This window comes from Ranitomeya imitator, chromosome 6 (assembly GCF_032444005.1).
Source record: "Ranitomeya imitator isolate aRanImi1 chromosome 6, aRanImi1.pri, whole genome shotgun sequence".
NCBI lineage: Eukaryota > Metazoa > Chordata > Amphibia > Anura > Dendrobatidae > Ranitomeya > Ranitomeya imitator.
Window position 1 is genome coordinate 218902646 of NC_091287.1, and position 25727 is coordinate 218928372.

Consider the following 25727-nt stretch of genomic DNA (forward strand, 5'->3'; position numbering starts at 1 on the left):
GACAAAAACCAGTACTGGGAAATCTCCAATAAAAAGGGCCACATGCGCCCATGGCATGCCTGGAGAGTTTCCTTTTGGAAAATGGAGCAAACATACATTGATGTTGCGACCTGCGGTGAGATGATTATTTTTTTTTTTTTCCTCAACTGTGTTCCAACTTACATACATATTCGGGCTACGAACAAACTTACAGAACAAATCTAGTTTGTAACTTGAGGATTGCCTGTATAGGAAAATATGGGTTGCTGCATTTTGTGGCACTGCCGGGATACATCCAATTTTGGGACCTACATCCCTTGTATATTTATGACATATCCTTTTGAAAATGAAATAAATGTAAACGATGAGAATTGCCCTTCAAAAGGTTATTCTCAATGTGTTGTTTTGAGCAATACAGAGATTTGCAGTCTCCTCACTTCCTTGTGTTTTAATGGGGTGGCACTTCTCCTTGGGTGACATTACTGGTCAGTGGCTTTTTTTGCTACTATGATACATTAACATCTGTCATTGTATTGAAGTATGTATTCACTATATGTACATCTAGAGATAACCGTGCGTGTGAACAAGCACATAGTTAAGGAAAGTGAAATTTGTGGTTAGGGATATTCTTCTGAAAATGTATGGGTGGTGGGAGCTAGTGGATTTTGATTTTGTAGCACTGGCCAAGAACTGAGAGGGAGGAAGGTGAGCAGTCAACTGCTGTATACAATTCAATGGATTGTAGAGAAATGATTGTAATCTCATCAGTTACAGCCTCATCTTGGAGTGTGCTACTGGGCATACTCGGTCCAGTCTCTGGTGGCCAATCTCATTACCAACAAGCTGTACACTATGTAAGATAAAAGCGCTCATAGTTTGAAAACCACAGCAGATATAAAAAGTAAGTAAATTGCAGATTTCTCCTTTGCCTCATTGGGGGACACAGGACTGTGGACTGTGGGTGTATGCTTCTGCCGCCAGGAGGCTGACACTAAGTAAACATAAAAAAAGTTTAGCTCCTCCTCCGTCGTATACACCTTGACACTGGCTACCAGAGAATCCAGTTCTTGCTTAGTGTCTGAAGGAGACACACCTCTGGGTCCCAGATCCTTTGGACCATTTTTTTTCGTCTCTATATCATATGGATTGAGGGGGCGACCGACCCTTTTGAGGGTCCAATATCCCCAAACCAGCAACGGGCAAGCACGTGCGAGTATTCTCCATGTATCCTTGTCCCTGACCACCCTGAGGTATTTGAGACCATAGGCTGTACAGGTGCCCTTAGATGTCCGTGTGACACCCCCCCCCTGATTTCTACACCTCTGCTGCAGTGATAGATGGGGTGGTGGACATCCCTCTCCCTATCCCAGTGCAGGAAATGGAGCTAGAGTTCCTGCACCGTCTTGTGCTCTGCTCTCCTCCCGCTAGACTTTTTACTCTACGCTGACCCTTTTCTCTCACATGGTTCAGCTTGTAAAAAGGGGGGGTGGGTAGGAAAGGGGGGCTCCTGATACAGGCATGGTTTATCTTTAAGGTGTCCCTGCGCTGATCTGGCGTCGGGTTAATGAGCGACGCCGCAGTCCCCAAAGCTCCGTCGGTGCTGCGGTGCTTCTCGGCGCCACAGCAGAACAGTTCAGCCGGCGCCGCAGCCTTTCCGGAGGCTTCAGCCTCCGGCCTAGCATCCCGGATGCACTTCCGGGTCAAGCAGGCCCGGTTTCCATCCAGCAAACTGTGCAGTTAAGCCCCGCCCCCTCTGGCGCGTCTACCTCCGGATCCGCCCTCTCCTCTCTTCGCTGGGGAAAAATCGACGCCCCGGCTTCGGCCTACTACAGGCCGCATCAGATCATGGCGGTTCTTCCCCTGAGGATAGCTGGGGATAAAGGTGGCACATTTGCTCAGCATTTGGTGTTCGGTTCCACACTGTATGTGTGGGGACACAGGACTGGGGTAGGTGCTTCTCCCTCCAGCCTGACAGCAGAAGTATTGTTTTTTTTCCCGCAGTCTAAAGCCCTGGGTATAGCATTTACAGATCACTATGTCTAGAAGGGTCAAATCTCACACTGTCCTATATACCGTTTGTGTAGCTTTTCGTGCTGCCTTCCCGCATGCCCAGAGCAATGGTCTCTGCGAGGCCTGCGACTCTGAACGTGCTCAGGAGCCCCCCTGCGAGTTCCCCTGCAATCTCCCCAGGGGTTACTTCTGCCTGTCTGGCGGAGACCGGGGTGGTTCCACCGGAATGGGTCATGTCATTATCGCAATCCATGGCATCCCTAACTAAGGCAATCGAGTCCCTTCAAACCCCGGCTGGAGTCAGGGACAGCTGTTCATCTATCTTGGAGAGAGCCTCTGGTTCTCAGGAGCCTCTGGCCTGCAGGGGCCGCACTCACACTAGGCGGATGTGGGGAAAGCGAAATCTCACAGCGTCTCCCGGGCCATCGGGTGCATCTGCATCCTGGAGTCCTGTCTCTCGCTCTCCCTCCCCAGCAGAAAGTGGGGAACTCGGGTCAGACTATGTTTCAGAGGGGGCCCTTAATTTAGAGTCTCCTGGGTTTCAAGAGTCAGTAGATAGCCTGATCGAGGCCGTCAGTCAGACCCTGGAAATAGAAGACGAACCCATCTTACCCTCGGATCACAAGGTTTCTTTTAAGCTAGCCAAACTGTCTCATAAAGGGTTTTCCTCTCACCCCGAGTTTGAGGACCTGGTTCAGCTTAAACCGGGAGCACTCGGACAAGCGTTTTTCAGGGCAGAGGGCCTTGAAGGCGAGATATCCTTTTTCTTCTGGACTACGTAGTAAATGAGCAGAATCTCATTCGGTAGATCCGCCGGTATCCCGCTTAGCCTCTAATACACTGTTATCCCTTCCCAACGGCTCTTCTATTAAGGATCCCACGGATCGTCTTATAGAAAGTTTGTCTCTTTCCGTTTTTGAGGCTTCAAGTTCAGCCCCTTTTCCCTCTTTTGTGGCAACTTGGGTTGCTAAGGCCATGATGTCTTGGTCAGAATCTTTGACAAAGGCGCTTCAAGAGAGGGACTTGACAGCGGAGTTGACAGAAATGTCAAGTCAGATATCCCTTGCTGGGAGCTATTTGATTAATGCATCCCTAGATGCAGCAGACTGTGCTGCTTCTGCAGCAGCAAATGCAATTGCCATTAGAAGGCCGCTCTGGTTAAGAACATGGCGGGCAGACTCTACCTCCAAAAAATCTCTTACAACCTTTCCATATCAGGGGGGTCGCTTATTCGGAGAGAAGCTGGATCAACTTATCTCTGATACCACAGGTGGAAAAAGCAATTTTCTCCCTCAGCAGAGGATTAGGCAGCCTTTTTGTCACCAGTTCCAGGCTCATTTTAGACCCTTTCGTAGTACTAGATGGCCCCCAGTGTCAGGTTCCGCTGCGTATTTTCGACCCAATCTGGATTGGGACAATTGGATCTCCTATAGAACCAACCCGGGGGGAAGAATGCGCTCCCAGCCACCTAGATCCAGGGGATCCAGGGCTCAAAGGTTTACAACCAAATGACTGGAGGCATCCTCGGATTGACGCCAACAGAGTAGGCGGGCGCCTACATTTGTTTCACCAGGCCTGGCTCCATTCAATTCATGACAAGTGGGTAGGAGAGCTCGTGTCCTCAGGGTACAAGATAGAGCTGGTTTGTCAACCTCCACGCCGGTTCTACCCATCCCGTCTTCCCAAGTCCGAGTGCCGGCGTAAAACCCTACTCAATTCTATAAAGTCCCTTCATCTCCGCGGGGTCATCTCTCCTGTTCCAAGGGAGGAGAGATTTCAGGGGTTCTATTCCAACCTGTTTATAGTACCCAAAAAAGACAGTTCAGTGAGGCCCATTCTAGACCTCAAAGGCTTAAACAGGTTTGTCAAAATTCGTCATTTTCGGATGGAATCTCTCCAGTCAGTCATTGCGGCAATGGAAAAGAGGGAGTTCTTAGCCTCAATAGATATTCAGGATGCTTACCTGCATATTCTCACTGTGCCTGCTGTGGGAGCTGTTGTGAATTCTGTGGCAGAGCTCCCTCCTGTGGTCACAAGTGGTACTTCGGCTGATTCTCTCTGTGAGCTTCTGTTGGTGGAGGGAAGTGGTACTGCGGCTTCTGAGTTTCCTCCCTCAGGTGATCTGGTGAGGTCGTTAGGTGCTTCTCTACTTAACTCCACCTAATGCTTTGATCCTGGCTTCCTGCCAATGTTCCAGTGTTGGACTTGCTTTTCCCTGGATCATTCCTGTGGCCTGCTGCTCTGCATAGCTAAGTTCTTCTTTGCTGTTTGTTTGCTATTTTTTCTGTCCAGCTTGTCTAATTTGTTGCTGGAAGCTCTGGGACGCAGAGGGTGTACCTCCGTGCCGTTAGTTCGGTACGGAGGGTCTTTTTGCCCCCTTTGCGTGGTTTTCTTTAGGGTTTTGTGTAGACCGCAAAGTTACCTTTTCTATCCTCGCTCTGTTAAGAAAGTCGGGCTTCACTTTGCTGAATCTATTTCATCTCTACGTTTGTCTTTTCATCTTAACTCACAGTCATTATATGTGGGGGGTTGCCTTTTCCTTTGGGGTATTTCTCTGAGGCAAGGTAGGCTTATTTTCTATCTTCAGGCTAGTTAGTTTCTCAGGCTGTGCCGAGTTGCATAGGCAGAGTTAGGCGCAATCCACGGCTGCCTCTAGTGTTGTTTGGAGAGGATTAGGGATTGCGGTCTGCAGAGTTCCCACGTCTCAGAGCTCGTTCTATGATTTTGGGTTATTGTCAGATCACCGTATGTGCTCTGACCGCTATGTCCATTGTGGTACTGAATTGCCTTTCATAACAGGGAGCACAACAAACACACACCTCATGTCAACATAACATCTTGTCCCACTTTGTAGGTGGGCACGGAACACCGCTCTTGAAGCCAGACGAGTGTGAAAAAGTTGTTTTATGAATAGCACATACTTCTGGTCAGTTTGCCAGAACCAACCTGTCTTCCACATGGTCCAGTCTCAGTAGCAGTGATTCTGGACCTCATACTTCTCACCCTAATCCTCCTTCCTCCCAACATACAGAGTGCCCAGAGACAAGTATTCCCACCCTTGGACACTCCGAAGAGCTGTTTACATTTTCATTTATAGATTCTGGCCTCCTGCCCTGAACATTTCAAGTGAGCCATGAGGAGATCGCAGGTACAACCAGGCATGGTGTCACAATGGCCCTAACTTGGTGGCATCTCTGAAGCTTGGCAACCTCGCACACGTACCATACAGAGTGCAGTAGTTAAATATCAACTACAACATACTCGTTAGGATTTCAGCCTCCACACATGAGAGCTGATGAGTGGTAATGAATGTCTTGACATCTGTGCAGTTCTCCAAAACTTTGAGGACGTGACTAAGATGGTGAGTGGCGTTGACTCCATAATCCGCGTAACCATGCTGCTTCACTGTCTACTGAAACACTCGCTTCTCACAATTAATGAGGAGGCTTTGCAGCAAGTTGAGTTGGATCAAAAAACTGTACTGGGTCATGCTACACATCCCAGTCTCCTCTTATTTTCTCAATGTGAACTGGTTGATAATGAGGAGGAACAGGTGCTATTTGCCTGCGCTACAGACAGTACTACCTACACCACCTTCATCCCCTCTGTTCAGCTTGGATAACCTGAAGACAATTAAGAGAGTGAGGGCGAGGAGGAGAAGATGGACAGTTGTCCTGTTGGTGGGAACAGGGAAGTCTTGGCTGTTTGCAGTCTGACACACATGGCTGAATTTATTTTCCGCTGCCTTGATCCTCATGTTGTATCCATTTTGGCGAACACTAATTACTGGTTGGTCATCCTTCTAGATCCATACTACAAAGAGAACTTTTCATCTCTCTTTCCTGTGGTGGACAGGTCTAATAAAATGCTGCAGTACCAGAAGGCCGTAGTTGAAGAATTATTAAAATAATTACCATCTGACAATGCTGGCGGCAGAGGTTATAGTTCCTTGGATAACCAAGGAATAGAGACGAGGGAGGCACACACTAGATGACTAGATGCATCAGAGGCAGGAGAACACTATCAAATGTCTGGGACAGTTTTCTCAGACCCTCCCAGCGCCCAGGCCCTGATACGCTGGGTACTCTGACAAGGAGGGAAAAGTTTTGGAACATGCTGAAGGAGTACCTTGCTGACTGTACCAGCATCCTTTGTGATTCCTCTGTGCCTTACAACTATTGGATATCCAAGCTAGACACGTGGCATGGCACACCACTATATTCCACAGCAGAGTTGTGTTGATGAAATAAGTCCATGATACTGCTACTTTAAACTAACAACTTTTGTCAGCGCTTATTCAAAGAGGTTGCATTCTCTTATCAGCATTCCTTGTAGGGTGAGCTGTCGCAGTAGGGATAGGTTATTACAAGTATCTAGTCAGAGATTGTTGCCTTATAGTCCTTGCTGCTGCAACCTAAAGGTACCGTCCCATTTAGCGACGCTGCAGCGATATAGACAACGATGCCGATCGCTGCAGCGTCGCTGTTTGGTCACTGGAGAGCGTCCACACAGACAGCTCTCCAGCGACCAACGATGGCGAAGTCCCCGGGTAACCAGGGTAAACATCGGGTTACTAAGTGCAGGGCCGCGCTTAGTAACCCGATGTTTACCCTGGTTACCATTGTAAAAGTAAAAAAAAACACTACATACTTACATTCCTGTCACGTCCCCCAGCGTCAGCTTCCCTGCACTGTGTAAGCACCGGCCGGAAAGCAGAGCGGTGACGTCACCACTGTGCTCTGCTTTACGGCCGGCCAGCGCTGACACTGGGGGACGCAGGGAAGCTGACGCTGGGGGACGTGACAGGAATGTAAGTATGTAGTGTTTGGTTTTTTTTTTTTTACTTTAACAATGGTAACCAGGGTAAACATCGGGTTACTAAGCGCGGCCTTGCGCTTAGTAACCAGATGTTTACCCTGGTTACCAGTGAAGACATCGCTGGATCGGCGTCACACACGCCGATTCAGCGATGTCAGCGGGTGATCCAGCGACTAAATAAAGTTCTGGACTTTCAGCAACGACCAGCGATGTCACAGCAGGATCTTGATCGCTGCTGCGTGTCAAACACAACGATATCGCTATCTAGGATGCTGCAACGTCACGGATCGCTATCGTTATCGCTCTAAAGTTGCTAAATGTGACGGTACCTTAACAAAAAAATCTAAGTAACATCTATTCTATTCCATATAAATGCCGCTGTCAGCGGCATTAAGGATAGGGATGGGTACTTGTATTATCTGCTGGAAATGAGTGTTCATTTTGGTCATATACTGTATTTTTCAGACTGTAAGATGCACTTTTTTCCTCCAAAAATGTGGAGGAAAATGGGGAGTGTGTTTTATAGTCCAGATGTACCTACTCTTGCTATGGATGGGTGGTTGGGGAGCGACAGCGGGTCCCAGGAGGCAGGAGCCAGCTTCTGCGGCTAACTCCTGTGCTCTCTGCTAAAGATAAATTAATATTTACTGCTCTCCGTATCCATGAGAGTGGAAAGAAGTGAATATTAATTTCTCATTAATAGTGGTCACGCTGTTAGCTGCAGCTGGTGTTTTCTTGCAGTTGCCGGGCTTTCAAGTATACCTGATATTTAAGGGAATCAATATTCACTTCTCTCCACGCCCATAGGCACGGAGAGCATTGAATATTCATTGATCTTTAATAGCGGGTACAGGAGCAGCAGCCGCCGCCTCCTGCAGCTACTAGGCGATCATGTGTGCCAACTATGAAAGAAAATGAATATTGACTGCTCTCCACTCCTATTCACAGCTCTCCACTCCCATTCACTGCTCTCCACTCCCGTCAGCTGCAGGAAGCCGGCGGCTGTGGCTAACACTGTGCCCGCTTTTAAAGATCAGTTAATATTCACTCCTCCACACGCCCATACATGGCAGTGAGTATTCCGGCAGCTGTCCTTTAACTTGTAGGCAGCACATTACATCACTGCCATGCCCTGCTTACAAGCAGAAATCTACTACTGGCATCGGAAAAAAATGCTGTGAGGGAGCACATGGAAGGTAAGTACAGTATAATGGTTTATGTTTTTAATGTTTTTTTTTTGATGGGGGCCATGCATTACCAGGATGTGGATGGGGCCATGCATACCAGGATGTGGATGGGGCCATGCATACCAGGATGTGGATGGGGCCATGCATTACCAGGATGTGGATGGGGCCATGCATACCAGGATGTGGATGGGTCCATGCATACCAGGATGTGGATGGGGCCATGCATACCAGGATGGGCCATGCATACCAGGATGGGGATGGGGTCCATACATAACAAGATGGGAATGGGGCCATGCATACCAGGACAGAGATGGTGGCCTTGCACACCAAGATAGGGATGAGGAGGCCATGCATACCAGGATAGGGATGAGGAGGCCATGTATGCCAGGATAGGGTTGAGGAGGCCATCCATACCAGGATAAGGATGAGGGGACCATGCATATCAGGATCTGGATGGGCGCCATGCATACCGATGATTGGGATTAGGGGGCCATGTATATAAGGATGGGTATGGGGAGGCCATGCATACCAGGATAGGGATGAGGGGGTCATGCATGCTAGGATAGGGATGAGGGGGCCATGCATGCTAGGATGGAGATGAGGGAACCATGTATACCTGGATTGGTGAGATATATACCAGGATAGGGGGATATACGTACAGAAAACGACCACATTTTTTGCTTCAATTTTTTTTCTAATTTCCTCCTCTAAAACCTAAGGTGCATCTTGCTTTTTGGTGTGTCTTATAGTCCTAAAAATATGGTACATCACTGATTTTTTTTCTTTGATTACAGTGATCTATACTCAGAAATTTATAAAAACTGGCAAAATTGACTGATTGAATGTGTTTATTTGCAGTTTCTCTGTAGCATCTGTATTTTAGAGGATAGTGGTGGGAGACTTTACACTACTGGAGCTGGAATTACCACTTCTGAATTCGCCAGTTCTTTGTTTCCATTTCTGGGTTCTTCTTGAAGCATGTTTAGGGTCATTGTCCTGCTGGAAGGCCCATTACCTAGGATGTAAACCCAGCTTTCTGACACTGGCACTGCATTGCGATCCAAAATCCTTTTGGAATCTTCACATTTTGTGATGCCTTGCACACATGAATATCAAATATCTTTTGAATCTGCACCATATTTGACTGTAACTACTGTTTTCTTTTATTTGTAGGCCTCATTCCATTTACAGTAAATGGTAGAATGATGTGCTTTACCAAAAAGCTCCATCTTGGTCTCTATCTGTCCACAAGATGCTTGCTGGTTCTCTAAAAATAATTATGGCTACCTGCTGGCCCTCCAACTTTCAAAAAAATGTATAAATTAAATTGCAGTAGCAGTATACAGATATGCAAAGCATAGCTGGCTTCTGGCATTCCAAAAATGCTTAGTGAGGGCCTACTGGTGGCCCTCTACAAATAGTGAGGGCCCCCTTATGATTCTGGAAAAATAACGTTGGAGCTTTCAGAGTCCCTCCTTCATAAATTAAACCGGATGTGTCTGTTCATGTGTTACCACCACATGGCCAGATACGTTAGTAAAATGTTAAAATTACATTTCCTGGTTAATGTTTTTTTCACCATTGAAAGCAATAAAAACATGCAAAAATGCATCAAAAACACTACATGTGCCCAAGGTGTGGAGGATCATTTTTTATTTTGACTTATATACATGTCATTATCCTGGAAAGAATGTTTCTTGAAATGGATTTTAATGGAAGAATTTTCTATCTTTGGTTTTGTATATTTTGTTGTCAGTCCGTGAAAGTGGCGTAGTACTCTGTGAACATTGTTCCCAGCAGTGTCCTGAGTTTGAGATGCTTCAAAGGGTCTTCCCCATGCTGCTCCCATGCCATTTCAGAGCTGTTTTCATCGATTTGAGCAATTTTTAGACGCCTCCAGATATGCCAGAAAAATGCATAATGATTTGCTCGACTCTAGTAATGAGCACTGAAGCATTCTAGTTCTCACTCATCAGTAGTGTATATACATGATTGGCCCCGCCGTGATACACAGAGCAGTGGGATTTAGTTTCAACAGTGATTCTGTTCTCACAGTCCCTTTAAGGCGTTTAGTGACCATTTAAAGGGCTTGCACCACAATTCTAGTGTGAATTCCATGTTGAATCAGGTCCTTTGACTATTGTAAAGGTATATAGCATACATCAGGGTAAGATGGTACTGCTAAAAAGTGGAAATTCATTATTAAGGCACAATTTTTTAACACTCTTTACAGTATGTTAACACATTGTGTTTTTGCTGCAGATTTTGTGTCAGAAAGTTCTTCACCTGTCCCTTTCACCTGAAACTCCATTCAGATGAATGGAACCAATTTTTAGTAGCATAAATTTCTAATACAATATCTGCAGCGTGAGAAATTACCTTTTGGAACTGTTTTGTCAAATAGCACTTAGACCAGTGTTATTCTATGGAGCAGTGCAGAACTGATTCAGCATAAATTAAAGAATCGCAGCATGCTGTGAGTTCGGAATTCGGACCACATTCACCGATACAATTCTATGTGTGCATGTGAAACATCGGACTGCAGTCCCAAATCCGCGGACAATGGAGAAGATGGAGAAATTAAGTTCTCCATCAACTCCACACCTCATGCAAGAAAATCTGATCACACTAAAGGTACCTTCACACTGAGCAACTTTCCAACGAGAACGACAATGATCCGTGACGTTGCAGCATCCTGGATAGCGATCTCGTTGTGTTTGACACGCAGCAGCGATCAGGATCCCGCTGTGACATCGCTGGTCGTAGCTAGAAGTCCGGAACTTTATTTGGTCGTCAGGTCGGCGTGATTCGTCATGTTTGACAGCAAAAGCAACGATGCCTGCAATGTTTTTTCATGGAGCGAACAACCAGCGAGAATGATAAGTACGTCACTGGATCGCTCCTGCATCGTTCTGCTGTTGCCGTGTTTGACGTCTCCTAGCGACCTAAACAGCGACGCTGCAGCGATCGGATCGTTGTCTATATCGCTGCAGCGTCGCTTAATGTGATGGTACCTTAAGATGAAGCTCAAACTCTGATCAGATAATCATCGCTTGTGACTCTGGCCTTAAGGTGAGATCCCTTATGATATAAAGGTTGTTATTACTGCTGCGGATTCGTTTGCTTAACATCATCTATGTGTTAGAGTACCAGCATTGCATGTGAGATTTAAAAGGTTTTCCTATCTTTAAAAGCACCCATTAATACGTATGCTAGGTATATTTAACCCCTTAGCGATCGCTGATATACCTTTTAACGGCGGCAATTAAGGGTACTTATTCCTCAGTGACACTTTTTAACAGCACTGAGAAATAAGGGTATAGAGCCCCCCAGCGTTGAAAAATCGGGGGTACCTGAGTCCCCAGATAACATGATTCGGGTCGGTTTATACCATTCCCAGTGTTGCGATCATTATTTCCCGAACAATGGCGACTGCAAAAAAAAAAAAGAGTCAGATTTCCCATTTATTTCTCTCTCCTCTAATATGATCTAGCACAGTGTTTCTCAACTCCAGTCCTCAAGACCCCACAACAGGTCATGTTTTCAGGATTTCCTTAGTATTGCATAGGCGATGGAAGTAATGCTTGAGCAGGTGATGAAATTATTACCTGTGCAATACTAAGGAAATCCTGAAAACGTGACCTGTTGTGGGGTCTTGAGGACTGGAGTTGAGAAACACTGATCGACCACATCAAAGGAGAGCGAAATGGGGTCCCTCTAGCCCTCTGGCATCCCTCCCGCTGTCCCCCAGCCCTCGGCGTTTTCTTCTGGAAATAAAATGGAGGGCGCATGTGCAGTGCGCCCACCGAAATCTGACGGCCGGCAACAATAGGAGATTTTAGACAGGATCACAATGATCAAAATAAAAAAAAAGTGAATTAACACCTCCTTTATCACTCCTTTAAGTTAGGTTAAAATAAAATAAATTTATTTTTTCCATTTTTCAGTTAGGGTTGGGGTTAAAGCTAGGGTTGGAGTTGGGGTTAGAGATTGGGTTATGGTTGGGGCTAGGGTTAGAGCTGGTGCTAGTGTTAGGGTTGGGACTAGGATTATGGTTGGGGTTATAGCTAGGGTTGGGGTCAGTGTTAGAGCTAGGGTTAGGGTAGGGTTGGGGTTCTGTTGGGGATAGGGTTGGGGGGTTTCCACTGTTTAGGTACATCAGTGGGTCTCCAAATGCGACAGGGCGCCCGCCATTGTTTCCAGCCAATTTTGCATTCCGAAAGTCAAATGGTGCTCTTCCCTTCTGAGCCCTGCAATGCACCCAAACAGTGGCTTTTCCCACATATGAGGTATAAGCGATTCGACAAACTCTGGAGAAATTGCACAGCAAATTTTGCGGTCCATTTTCTTCTGATACCCTTGTGAAAATAAAAATGTTTGGTTCCAAATACATTTTTTGTGAAAAAAGTAAAATGTGCATTTTTTCATTCCACATTGGTTTAGTTCTCGTAAAGCACCTAAAGGTTTAATAACTTATTGAATGTGGTTTTGCGCACCTTGAGGAGTGCAGTTTTTAGAATGGTGTCACTTTTGGGTGAAACTCGCTTCAAATGTGAGGTGGTCCCTAAAAAAAATGGTTTTGCAAATCCTAACAAAAAAAATTGTTTCCAAAATTGTGCTGATTTAAAGTAGACATGTGGGAAATGTTATTTATTGACTATTTTGTGTAATATGAGTGACTCTGATTTAAGGGCACAAAAATTAAGTCATATCTAAGAAAGTTTACCACTAATATGAAATACAATATGTCACGAAAAGTCTCAGAATTAGTGAAATCTGTTGAAGCGTTACAGAGCTATAACCTTATAGGGTATGTGCACACGTTGCGGATTCTCTGCGGATCCGCAGCTTTTTTTGAGGTGCAGAAACGCTGCAGATCCGCAATTGATTTACAGTACAATGTAAATCAATGAGAAAAAAAAAATGCTGTGCACACTTTGCGGAAAATCCACTGTGGAAACGCTGCGGTTTAAAAGAAGTAGCATGTCACTTCTTTTTTGTGAATCTGCAGCGTTTTTGTACCCATTCCATTATAGAAAACCGCAGGGGTAAAAAACGCAGCAAATCCACAAGAAAACCGCAGCAAAAAACACTGTGGAACCGCACAAAAAATGCGACAAATCCGCAGGTGCGTTTTCTGCCAGGAGAGGCAGAATCCGCACCAGAAATTCCTAAGCCTAATCCGCAACGTGTGCACATAGCCTTAAAGTGACAGTGGTCAGAATTGTAAAAATCGGCTTGGTCTTTAAGTACAAAATTGGCTCTGTCACTAAGGGGTTAATAACTTGCAGATCGTTTGACTCTTGGGATGCCACCGATTCTGTGAATCGGGCTCTGAATTGCCCCATCTGTATGGATCTGATGCTCCATGGGATTGGCATGTACTCAGACATTTTCCAGCAGCCCCATAGAAAAATAATTAGTGTGGGGATGTGCATGCCTTGCTAATGTTCCATTCAGGGTCTAGACCCCCACTGATCAAGTTGTCACATATCCTACAGAACTTCTAAATATGGGAATAAATCTTTAACCCCTTATTGACCGCCAATACGTCTTTTAACTGACCTGAGATATAAGAGAATAGCCTCCCCATACAGGTGACAATCCAGCAGCTGTCAGCTGTACACTATAGCTGACAACTTACTGTATCAGCCACGATCAGTGTTGGCACCGTATAGATGCTGCTGTCAATAGTGACTACATCATTATAAATGGTTAACAGAGCGTGGGGGCTTCCTCTTTATCCCAATTGGTGCCCTCAGATCATGAGTATGTGGTCCTGATGTTTGCGCTGGCAATTCACGACCAAATAGCGGCCTTAGTTTGTCGGCTGTTGTAACCTGTTCAGAAGTTACCGACATTTAGGTGGTAAAAATACACATTTTAATTTCTGTCATGCCACGTTGCATTAATTCCTGTAAAGCACCTGAAGGGTTACTAAACTACCTGACAGCAGTTTTCAATATGTCAGGGGGTGCTGTTTTTAAAATGGTATCACGTTTGGGGGTTTCCCAATATATGAGACCCCTAAAGTCAATTCAAACATGCATAGGTCCCTAAAAAAATAAATGTTGTAAATTTCCTTGAAAAAATGAAAAATTGCTGCTACATTTTTAAACCTCCTAAAATGCTAACAAAATAAAAGAACATTTTACAAATGGTGCTGATGTAAAGTCGACTTGAGGGAAATGTTATTTATTAATGGTTTGCTGTGGTATGACCATCTGGATTAAAGGGATAATCATTCAAACTTTGAAAATTGCTAATTTTTTAACATTTTTCTCAAATTTTTGATATTTTTTTATAAATAAACACAAAACATATTGACCTAAATTTACCATTATCATAAAGTATAATGTGTCACGAAAAAACAGTCTCAAAATCACTGGGGTTTGTTGAAGCGTTGCAGAGTTATTACCACATAAAGTGACACTGGTCAGATTTCAAAAATTTGGCTACGTCACTAAGGGGTTAAACTTAAAAGACTAAAAATTCACATAAAGGGAATTTGTCCTCAGGTTTTTGCTACTTCATCTGATAACAACTTCATGAAGGCTCAAATACCATGATTTTAGTGACCACAGTTTTAGTGATCACAGTTTTTTCTGCTGCGCAGAGTGACTTTTTTTTCTTCAAAACTACAGCTAGTAGCCCAGTAAGTGTTCTCAAATTAGGTGGCATAACCTGCTGACGGATTACCTTTAAATAATAAATAAATACAAATTACCAGCTAAAAACAGATTTACTATACCTAAAGTCAGAAAGTGGCATAAATTGTTTTGAATTGCCAGGATTGATACATCTACCTCGTAATGCTTATTCCAGTAAAATATTCTTTAGTATAGTGTATCGGTATTGCTACGCTTCATTTGCAATAAAAAAAAAAGAAGAAAATAAACATTTTTTATTTAAATATTTTCTCAATTAAATTAGATTTCCAGGCTGTTTAATAATGCGGAAATAAAATGTTCTGACAGCTACACAAAAACCTAGCAAACTAAATTGACATTTTGATAACTATTTTTTTCTACAAATTTTATTTACACCGCCTGGATAAGTTTTGACATTACTTTGAGCTTTTGTTTTACGTAAGCCACCTGTCAGCTGGTCATCAAAATTAACATCTGAATAATTCATTTTTGAAACCTCTATAAATACATATTTTTAGTATAAACAGGAGTGTGTCTTGTCTATAAAATTACAAAATTCTGCAATGTTGAAACCATTTGGTATGCATACTAAAAGTGGTGACTTTTGAATCCTGATTTAATTTAGCTTAAAGAGAAGCTGTCGGCATGATATTGTAATGTATAGTAAAGGCATGACTGTAAAAGCGCTGTAATACTGATTACATTGGTATCTTTGGTGAAGAAGTCCGCTTTGTTGCTCTGCCTGTTTCCGGTCTTTAACCCCTAAACCTCCAAGGGTGGTTTGCACGTTAATAACCGGGCCAATTTTTACAATTCTGACCACTGTCCCTTTGAGGTTATAACTCTGGAACGCTTCAATGCATCCTGATGATTCTGACACTGTTTTCTCGTGACATATTGTACTTCATGATAGTGGTAAAATTTCTTTCATATTACCTGCGTTTATTTGTGAAAAAAAAGGAAATTTGTCAAAAATTTTGAAAATGTAGCAAATTTTGAATTTTTATGCTCTTAAATCACAGAGATATGTCACACAAAATACTTAATAAGGCTACGTTCAGACTAGCGTTGTGCGCCGCTGCGTCGGCGACGCAACGCACAACGCACGCAAAAACGCGGCAAAACGCACGCAAAAACGCTGCGTTTTGCGACGTGTGCGCCGTTTTTTGCCGAAAATCGGACGCAAGAAAAATGCAACTTGTTGCGTTTTCTTGGTCCGACGCTTGCGGCAAAAAAGACGCATTTGTCGCAAAACGCAACAAACAAAAACGCATGCGTCCCCCATGTTAAACATAGGGGCGCATGACGCGTGCGTCACCGCTGCGTCGCCCGACGCAAACTAGCACAACGCTAGTCTGAACGTAGCCTAAGTAACATTTCCCACATGCCTACTTTACATCAGCACAATCTTGGAACCAAATTTTTTTTTTGTTAGGGAGTTATAAGGGTTAAAAGTTGACCAGCAATTTCTCGTTTTTACAACACCATTTTTTTTAGGGACCACATCACATTTGAAGTCATTTTGAGGGGTCTATATGATAGAAAATAACCAAGTGTGACACGATTCTAAAAACTGCACCCCTCAAGGTGCTCAAAACCACGTTCAAGAAGTTTATTAACCCTTCAGGTGTTTCACAGGAATTTTTGGAATGTTTAAAAAAACGAACATAACTTTTTTTTTCACCAAAAAATTACTTCAGCTCCAATTTGTTTTACTTTACCAAGGGTAACAGGAGAAAATTGAACCCAAAAGTTGTTGTACAATTTGTCTTGAGTACTCCAACACCCCATATGTGGGGGTAAACCACTGTTTGGGCGCATGGCAGAGCTCAGAAGCGAAGGAGCGCCGTTTGACTTTTCAATGCAAAATTGACTGGAATTGAGATGGGACACCATGTTGGGTTTGGAGAGCCCCTGATGTGCCTAAACATTGAAACCCCCCACAAGTGACAGTATTTTGAAAAGTAGACCCCCTAAGGAACGTATCTAGATGTGTGGTGAGCACTTTGACCCACCAAGTCTTTCACAGAAGTTTATAATGCAGAGCAGTAAAAATAAAAAAAATCTTATTTTTTCACAAAAATGATCTTTTCGCCCCCAATTTTTTATTTTCCCAATGGTAAGAGAAGAAATTGGACCCCAAAAGTTGTTCTGTAATTTGTCCTGAGTACGCTGATACCCGATATGTGGGGGTAAACCACTGCTTGGGTGCATCGCAGAGCTCGGAAGGGAAGGAGCGCCGTTTGACTTTTCAATGCAAAATTGACTGGAATTGAGATGGGGCAACTTGTTGCGTTTTGAGAGCCCTGGGATGTGCCTAAACATTGAATCCCCCCACAAGTGACACCATTTTGGAAAGTAGACCCCCTAAGGAACTTATCTAGATGAGTTGTGAGAGCTTTGAACCCTCAAGTGTTTCACTACAGTTTATAACGCAGAGCCAGGAAAAAAAAAAATTTTTTCACAAAAATTATTTTTTAGCCCCCAGTTTTGTATTTTCCCAAGGGTAACAGGAGAAATTGGACCTCAAAAGTTGTTGTCTAATTTGTCCTGAGTACGCTGATACTTCAAATGTGGGAGGGAACCACCGTTTGGGCACATGTCAGAGCTCGGAAGGGAAGGAGCGCTGTTTGGAATGCAGACTTAGATGGATTGGTCTGCAGGCATCACATTGCGTTTGCAGAGCCCCTAATATACCTAAGCAGTAGAAACCCTCCACAAGTGACCCAATATTGAAAATTATACCCCCCAAGGAACTTATCTAGATGTGTTGTGAGAACTTTGAACCCCCAAGTGTTTCACTATAGTTTATAACACAGAGCCGTAAATATATTTTTTAGACCTCAGTTTTGTATTTTCCCAAGGGTAACAAAAGAAATTGGACCCCAAAAGTTGTTGTCCAATTTGTCCTGAGTACGCTGATACCTGATATGTGGGGGGTAAACTACTGTTTGGGTGCATCGCAGACCTCAGAAGGGAAGGAGCGCCGTTTGACTTTTCAATGCAGAATTGGCTGGAATTGAGATCGGATGCCATGTCGCGTTTGGAGAGCCCTTGATGTGCCTAAACAATGGAAGCCCTCAATTCTAACTGAAACCCTAACCCAAACACACCCTTAACCCTAATCCCAACTCTTCCGATAATCCTAACCACACCCCTAACCCGAACATGCCCCTAATCCCAACCCTAACCACACCCCTAACTCCTACACACCCCTAACCCTAATCCCAACCATAACCCTAACCACACCCCTAACCCTGCCATACCCCTGACCCTAATCCCAACCGTAAATGTAATCCTAACCCTAACTTTAGCCCCAACCCTAACTGTAGCCCCAACCCTAAAGCGTTGTTTTTTGCCTCGTTTTTTTATTTTTTTTATACAGTGATCACCGAAGGGGTTATCTAGTGGGACAGTTTTATAGGTCGGGTCGTTACGGATGCGGCGATACTAAATATGTGTACTTCTTATTATATATATATTTTTTTAGATAAACAAATGTATTTATGGGAACAATATATATATATATATATATATATTTATTTAGGAATTTTTTTTTATTCATATGTTAATATTTTTTTTTTACTTTATAACATTTCCCCGGGGGGGCATCATGTTATAGGGTCAGATCGGTGATCTGACACTTTGCAGAGCACGGTGTCAGATCAGCGATCTGACTGGCACTGTAGGGATGCTTGCAAGCGCCTGCTCTGAGCAGGCGCTTGCAAGCCACCTCCCTGCAGGACCCATATGCAGCCCCATGGCCATATTGGATCCGGGGCCTGCAGGGAGGAGGAGGTAAGAGACCCTCGGAGCAACGCGATCACATCGCGTTGCTCCGAGGGTCTCATGGAAGCACACAGGGAGCCCCCTCCCTGCACGATGCTTCCCTATGCTGCCGGAACACTGCGATCATGTTTGATCACAGTGTGCCGGGGGTTAATGTGCTAGGAGCGGTCCGTGACCGCTCCTGGCACAGTGCCGGCGGTTGTCAGCTGCGATAGTACGCATATGACGTACTATCCCGTCACTAGGAATTAAGTCCCAGGTTAGCTTGACGGGATAGTACGTCATATGGGATAAAGGGGTTAACTGGTCACTACTAAGATTTCAGAAATGAGAAGTAGGTCATCCAAAGAGCGGAGGGGCTGGGAAATGACAGACAAGGGGGAGAAGACCCAGAGGGCAGTCCTGCCCCTGTGCGCCAAAATCTATTTGCAGAAAATGTCAAATGGTGACCAAATAACTATAATGTGGATTTCTTCATCAAAGGTATCAATTTAATCTATATTACAGAGCCATTACAGCCATTTGTTTACATTACAAAATTGTGCTGTCAGTTTCTTTTCAATATGATGATAAAGGTTAAAAGCTTTATCCCCATAACACAATGTGATTATATAATAATTCCATCACCTGTGCAATACTAAGGAAATCCTGAATACATGACCTGTTGGTGGCTCTTGAGGACCAGAGTTGGGGAACACGGATATAGAGGAATGGAAAAAGGAAATATACTGCATGATAGGGCCTTATATAAAGGGCTGAGAGAAGAGCTGTATTAAAAAATGAGGCTGTATATAGAGGGGTTAGAAGCAGACATAAACTACATGATAGGGCCATAGTTAAGGGGCTGAATGGAGTGATATACTACAGAATCTACTATATAATTGTCTAAGGGTCACTTCCGTCTGTCTGTCCTTCTGTCTGTCACGGTTATTCATTCGCTGATTGGTCTCGGCAACTGCCTGTTATGGCTGCTGCGACCAATCAGCGACGGGCACAGTCCGGAAGAAAATGGCCGCTCCTTACTCCTCGCAGTCAGTGCTTGTCGTCCGCATACTCCCCTCCGATCACCGCTTACACAGGGTTAATGCCGGCGGTAACGGACCGCGTTATGCCGCGGGTAATGCCCTCCGTTACCGCCGCTATTAACCCTGTGTGTCCCGAACTTTTTACTATTGATGCTGCATCAATAGTGAAACGATCTAATGTTAAAAATAATAATAAAAAAAAAACCCTTATTCTCACCTTCTCACCGTCGCTTCCTCTCCTCGGCACTGCAAGCGGCAAGTTCCGCTTCCAAAGATGCTATGGGAGAAGGACCTTCCATGAATTCACAGTCATGTGACTGCGATGTCACGGTCATGTGACCGCGACGTCATGGAAGGTCCTGCGCTCGGGTTACTAAGTGCAGGGCCGCGCTTAGTAACCCGATGTTTACCCTGGTTACCATTGTAAATGTAAAAAAAAAAAAACACTACATACTTACATTCCGGTGTCTGTCACGTCCCTCGCCTTCAGCTTCCCGTACTGACTGTGAGCGCCGGCCGTAAAGCAGAGCACAGCGGTGACTTCACCGCTCTGCTTTACGGTGATGCTTCCCTATGCTGCCGGAACACTGCGATCATGTTTGATCACAGTGTGCCGGGGGTTAATGTGCTAGGAGCGGTCCGTGACCGCTCCTGGCACAGTGCCGGCGGTTGTCAGCTGCGATAGTACGCATATGACGTACTATCCCGTCACTAGGAATTAAGTCCCAGGTTAGCTTGACGGGATAGTACGTCATATGGGATAAAGGGGTTAACTGGTCACTACTAAGATTTCAGAAATGAGAAGTAGGTCATCCAAAGAGCGGAGGGGCTGGGAAATGACAGACAAGGGGGAGAAGACCCAGAGGGCAGTCCTGCCCCTGTGCGCCAAAATCTATTTGCAGAAAATGTCAAATGGTGACCAAATAACTATAATGTGGATTTCTTCATCAAAGGTATCAATTTAATCTATATTACAGAGCCATTACAGCCATTTGTTTACATTACAAAATTGTGCTGTCGGTTTCTTTTCAATATGATGATAAAGGTTAAAAGCTTTATCCCCATAACACAATGTGATTATATAATAATTCCATCACCTGTGCAATACTAAGGAAATCCTGAATACATGACCTGTTGGTGGCTCTTGAGGACCAGAGTTGGGGAACACGGATATAGAGGAATGGAAAAAGGAAATATACTGCATGATAGGGCCTTATATAAAGGGCTGAGAGAAGAGCTGTATTAAAAAATGAGGCTGTATATAGAGGGGTTAGAAGCAGACATAAACTACATGATAGGGCCATAGTTAAGGGGCTGAATGGAGTGATATACTACAGAATCTACTATATAATTGTCTAAGGGTCACTTCCGTCTGTCTGTCCTTCTGTCTGTCACGGTTATTCATTCGCTGATTGGTCTCGGCAACTGCCTGTTATGGCTGCTGCGACCAATCAGCGACGGGCACAGTCCGGAAGAAAATGGCCGCTCCTTACTCCTCGCAGTCAGTGCTTGTCGTCCGCATACTCCCCTCCGATCACCGCTTACACAGGGTTAATGCCGGCGGTAACGGACCGCGTTATGCCGCGGGTAATGCCCTCCGTTACCGCCGCTATTAACCCTGTGTGTCCCGAACTTTTTACTATTGATGCTGCATCAATAGTGAAACGATCTAATGTTAAAAATAATAATAAAAAAAAAACCCTTATTCTCACCTTCTCACCGTCGCTTCCTCTCCTCGGCACTGCAAGCGGCAAGTTCCGCTTCCAAAGATGCTATGGGAGAAGGACCTTCCATGAATTCACAGTCATGTGACTGCGATGTCACGGTCATGTGACCGCGACGTCATGGAAGGTCCTGCGCTCGGGTTACTAAGTGCAGGGCCGCGCTTAGTAACCCGATGTTTACCCTGGTTACCATTGTAAATGTAAAAAAAAAAAAACACTACATACTTACATTCCGGTGTCTGTCACGTCCCTCGCCTTCAGCTTCCCGTACTGACTGTGAGCGCCGGCCGTAAAGCAGAGCACAGCGGTGACTTCACCGCTCTGCTTTACGGCCGGCGCTCACAGTCAGTGCGAGAAGCTGACGGCGAGGGACGTGACAGACACCGGAATGTAAGTATGTAGTGTTTTTTTTTTTTACATTTACAATGGTAACCAGGGTAAACATCGGGTTACTAAGTGCGGCCCTGCGCTTAGTATCCCGATGTTTACCCTGGTTACCTGGGGACTTCGGCATCGTTGGTCGCTGGAGAGCTGTCTGTGTGACAGCTCTCCAGCGACCAAACAGCGACGCTGCAGCGATCGGCATTGTTGTCTATATCGCTGCAGCGTCACTAAATGTGACGGTACCTTTACTTCACTGATCTCTCAGCAGTAGGCAATAAACAAAACACTGCACCTCCTGCTGATTACAAGCTCTGGTGTGGAGAAATGCAGGAGAATTTCTCTGTTTTGCAATAAGCCTGCTAACAATACTAATTGTATTTCTATTTTGCCAACTTATTCCGCAGTGCTTTACAATTGAAGTAAAATTACAAACGCAGCAATACTGGTGTAAATGGCAGAATATAAAATTAGGCCGAGTATTGTTCAAGAGCAGAAAGTATACAAGAGCATAAGGTGAATTCTACACTACAGGGTCATTCCACATCAAGTGGACCAGTTTTAAAAATCGTCCCCACTCGACCTTCTCCGATTTTGCAGAAAATTTATAAGGATGTACATGTATGTTTAAAAAGAGGTTCTGTAAATTTTTAGGGCCAGATCTCAAATACATTGGGCACTGTTGACCTTTCACTGGAGGTTCCAGCAAGCCTGCGGCTTCAGCTATGCGGATTTTGCAAACTTTGGCACATAGCCATTAGAGTTCTATACTGGCTATGATGCTGAAATTTGGCATACTAGCTCAACTTTTGGTGCTAAATATGATAAAATTATTACCGGCTATGACAAAACAATATTTCGGCTACAATTTTGTGTCAAAGTACCTTGAAAAATGCGTTGCATAAAATTTATGCCGAACTTTGCCCATATATAACTCAAGACCAAAAACCAATAGTAACTGATGCTTTGCCCTGTACACCAAACATCTACATGACTTTGCACTGCTGCAATATCACGGTCAAAGCATATGTATTTGTGGAAATATTCACACCCACATATGATGAAAAACTTAAAAAACCCGAATTTTACCTATTTTTATGTCAAATTTCTCAAAAAGGGTACCCCTAAAATATATTAATTCGGTTATCATTAGAAAGAGCACATTTTTCTCTACAAGGATCATTGTTTGTTTTTTTGGAGTCTCTCAGTTTAAGAAATGAAAAATGCCACTGAACATGGTGTTATTTATTAATACGCAATGAATGGTAACTGCACTATTCAAACCCTTGCGTTGGTCCATGGTGGTTATACCACAACCAATTCCCTAAGAATTGGTATTATAATCCTATTAAGAATTGTAATAATGCTGTCTTTCGAGAATTGGCAGCCCCATCGCCTAGGAGCCATGGCCGATAGCCGTGCAAGGCGAGCCTTGGGTGGTCTCTTTATCGCAGGTTCCGAAGCCTGAGGGTGGGTGTCTTTGCCTAGGATCCCAAGCCTAATATTGGGTACCTTTTGTTGGTTCCCAAGCCATAATGTTCAGTCTAAGTGGTCTGGAATTGTTACTGAATTTGCAACATAATCGGTTCAGAGAAGCTGTATTGTCGGCCCATTGCTGTTGCAGCTGGTGCTGGAATTATTGCAATGATTGACTGCTCGGGAATCCAGCATGTATCATTTCTCACAGGCCAGTGAAAGAAGCTAGCTGGTCCATGAAGATGCATAAAATTTATTAATGCATCATGCTCGTCGACTGAAATTTCAGAAATATTTCCAATCCACCAGTTCCTATCGTAAATGCAGGCAATGTATTGCCCTGGCTGGAGGTTTGCAATGGCCACAAAAGGCATTTCTGATCTGACAGATCTATCTACATGGGCAATGAAAGATGGTGGGTCATTTGACACCCTTGAAATGCGAATCTTTTTGTCATCAATTGGCACAAACTGGTGATTTTCTCTTGTTCCAGCAATTGTATGTCCATCTTTGAACCTTTCCTCTTGAACTACCCGTATTTCGTCAATTTTTTCTTTTGGAACAAAAAAAAACTTGATTCCTTGCATTTGCTCGTTGCAAAAGTTGAATAAATCCACCAGGGTCAGTATTTGGTTTTCAGTTGGGCGTTGAAGACTGGCACATACAATTTTGTTCAAAGATGAACATACAATTGCTGGAACAAGAGAAAATCACCAGTTTGTGCCAATTGATGACAAAAAGATTCGCATTTCAAGGGTGTCAAATGACCCATCATCTTTCAATTTAAAAATTTACAGAACCTATTTTCAAACATACATGTACATCCTTATAAATTTTCAGCAAAATCGGAGAAGGTCGAGTGGGGAGCACTGGTCCACTTGACATGGAATTACCCTACAGTAAGGCTATGTTCACACGCTGCGGATTTTGCTGCGGGTCCGCAGCAGTTTCCCGTGCATTTACAGTACAATGTAAACCTATGGGAAACGCAATCCGCAGTGCACATGCTGCGGAAAAAACGTGCGGAAACGCAGCGGTTTACATTCCGCAGCATCTCAATTCTTTGTGCGTAATCCACAGCGGTTTTACACCTGCTCCATAATAGAAAACCGCAGGAGTAAAACCGCAGTGGAATCCGCACAAAAACCGCGATAATTCCGCAGGAAAAACGCAGTATTTTACCCTGCGGATTTATCAAATCCCCTGCGGAAAAATCCGCAGTGAACCATTCTACGTGTGCACATACCCTAAGATTAGCTTGATGATAACTTGGAGAGGTTGGGCCTGTCAGGAGTACACATGATATTGAAGGGGAGAGTCTCCAGCACTGAGGAGAAGGAAAGTTTTATCTATTTTTATCGGATAAGATTAGGAGCACCCAATTTTTTTCATCTTTTCCATTCTGTCAGTCAGTGGAAATTGGACTACACTCGGATGTCGTCCGAGTGCAAATATCAAATCAAACTCTGGCATTCAGCTCAGTCCGAGGTAAAAAAAAAAATAAAAGCTTTCGTGTGCTCGGCCCCGTAGAGTAGCATTGGTCTGTGTACTTTCCAAAGTTTTGTTAGCTTGCACTCAGACTGAAAATACCGCCATTTGCACAAGCCCTTACTTTGTTCACTAACATGCACCATATTCCAAAATCTTCATTTTTTGTTGAGGTATATTGAACCCTGCATTATTAATATAGAACAACTAAAGAACAATATATTTTTGTATTCATAATCTATGATAATTGATAAAACTTAATTTATGAATTGTCTTAATTTATATATTTTTTGTTAACCCAATCTGACCAATTGGGTACATTTGTTAGGAGCAGGCTGTGTTTTAGCTCACACTGTTTTTTTTTTACCTTTTTTTTTAATACATTTTACTAAAATTATTACCAAAAATGGAATGTACATGTTAAAGGATCCTGATTATAATATGTATAAAATATTATTGTATTGTATTCATACGCTTATACTTATTAATTATTGCGCAGTAATAAAGCGAGTGAATAATTAATTTCTTAGCTAAAAGTTGAGAAGTCTGATACAGTGCTCCTTTGATGAAGGCAATAAAACACAACAATACTTTTAGATACCTGAGAAAAAAAATACAAAGAAAAAATTAGGAATAGTAAACCTGTAAATATTACCAAAAAAATACTGGCTAAAATGACATTGACTTAAAATGCCCAATTCATGGGTAATTGGATTTAGTTCAGTTAGAGTGGTAATTTTGCAACATACAGTGTATATATATAACCAGTGTGGGAAGGTAATTTAAACTTACAGGAAGGATTAATAACTACAATAGTTGGGAGAAGAGACAGAATCACAACCACATAATTATATGCTTCACCAAACAAAGGAGGTCTGGTATTACCAACAATTTATTTTTGTGTATGTGTGGTACAGCTAAGTTTTTTTTTTTTTAATTAGTTAAATTTGTATATGTTCATGTAATGTAGTGTGAGTGTATCAATATACTCCCCTACCGCTGCTCTCTCCAGTGCCCAGCACCGTTCTTCTCTTCTCAGTGAAAATTGTCAGGGTCACCCCGGAGTGACTTTTCCAACGTAAGCCTATGTATGGAGTGTCACAATAAGGCTCCATAGGCTTTCGTTGGAAAAGAGACATCTGACTGCATAGAGCAAGCCGGCTAGTCACAATTTCGGTGACATCACTTAGAAGAGGAACA

General features: G+C 43.7%; 1 protein-coding gene across 1 annotated transcript in view; it reads left to right on the forward strand.

Moving 5' to 3' along the window:
* The window catches only part of PTPN3 (protein tyrosine phosphatase non-receptor type 3), a 486371-nt gene that overhangs the window by 151280 nt on the left and 309364 nt on the right, over window positions 1-25727 (forward strand). The window lies entirely within an intron of this gene.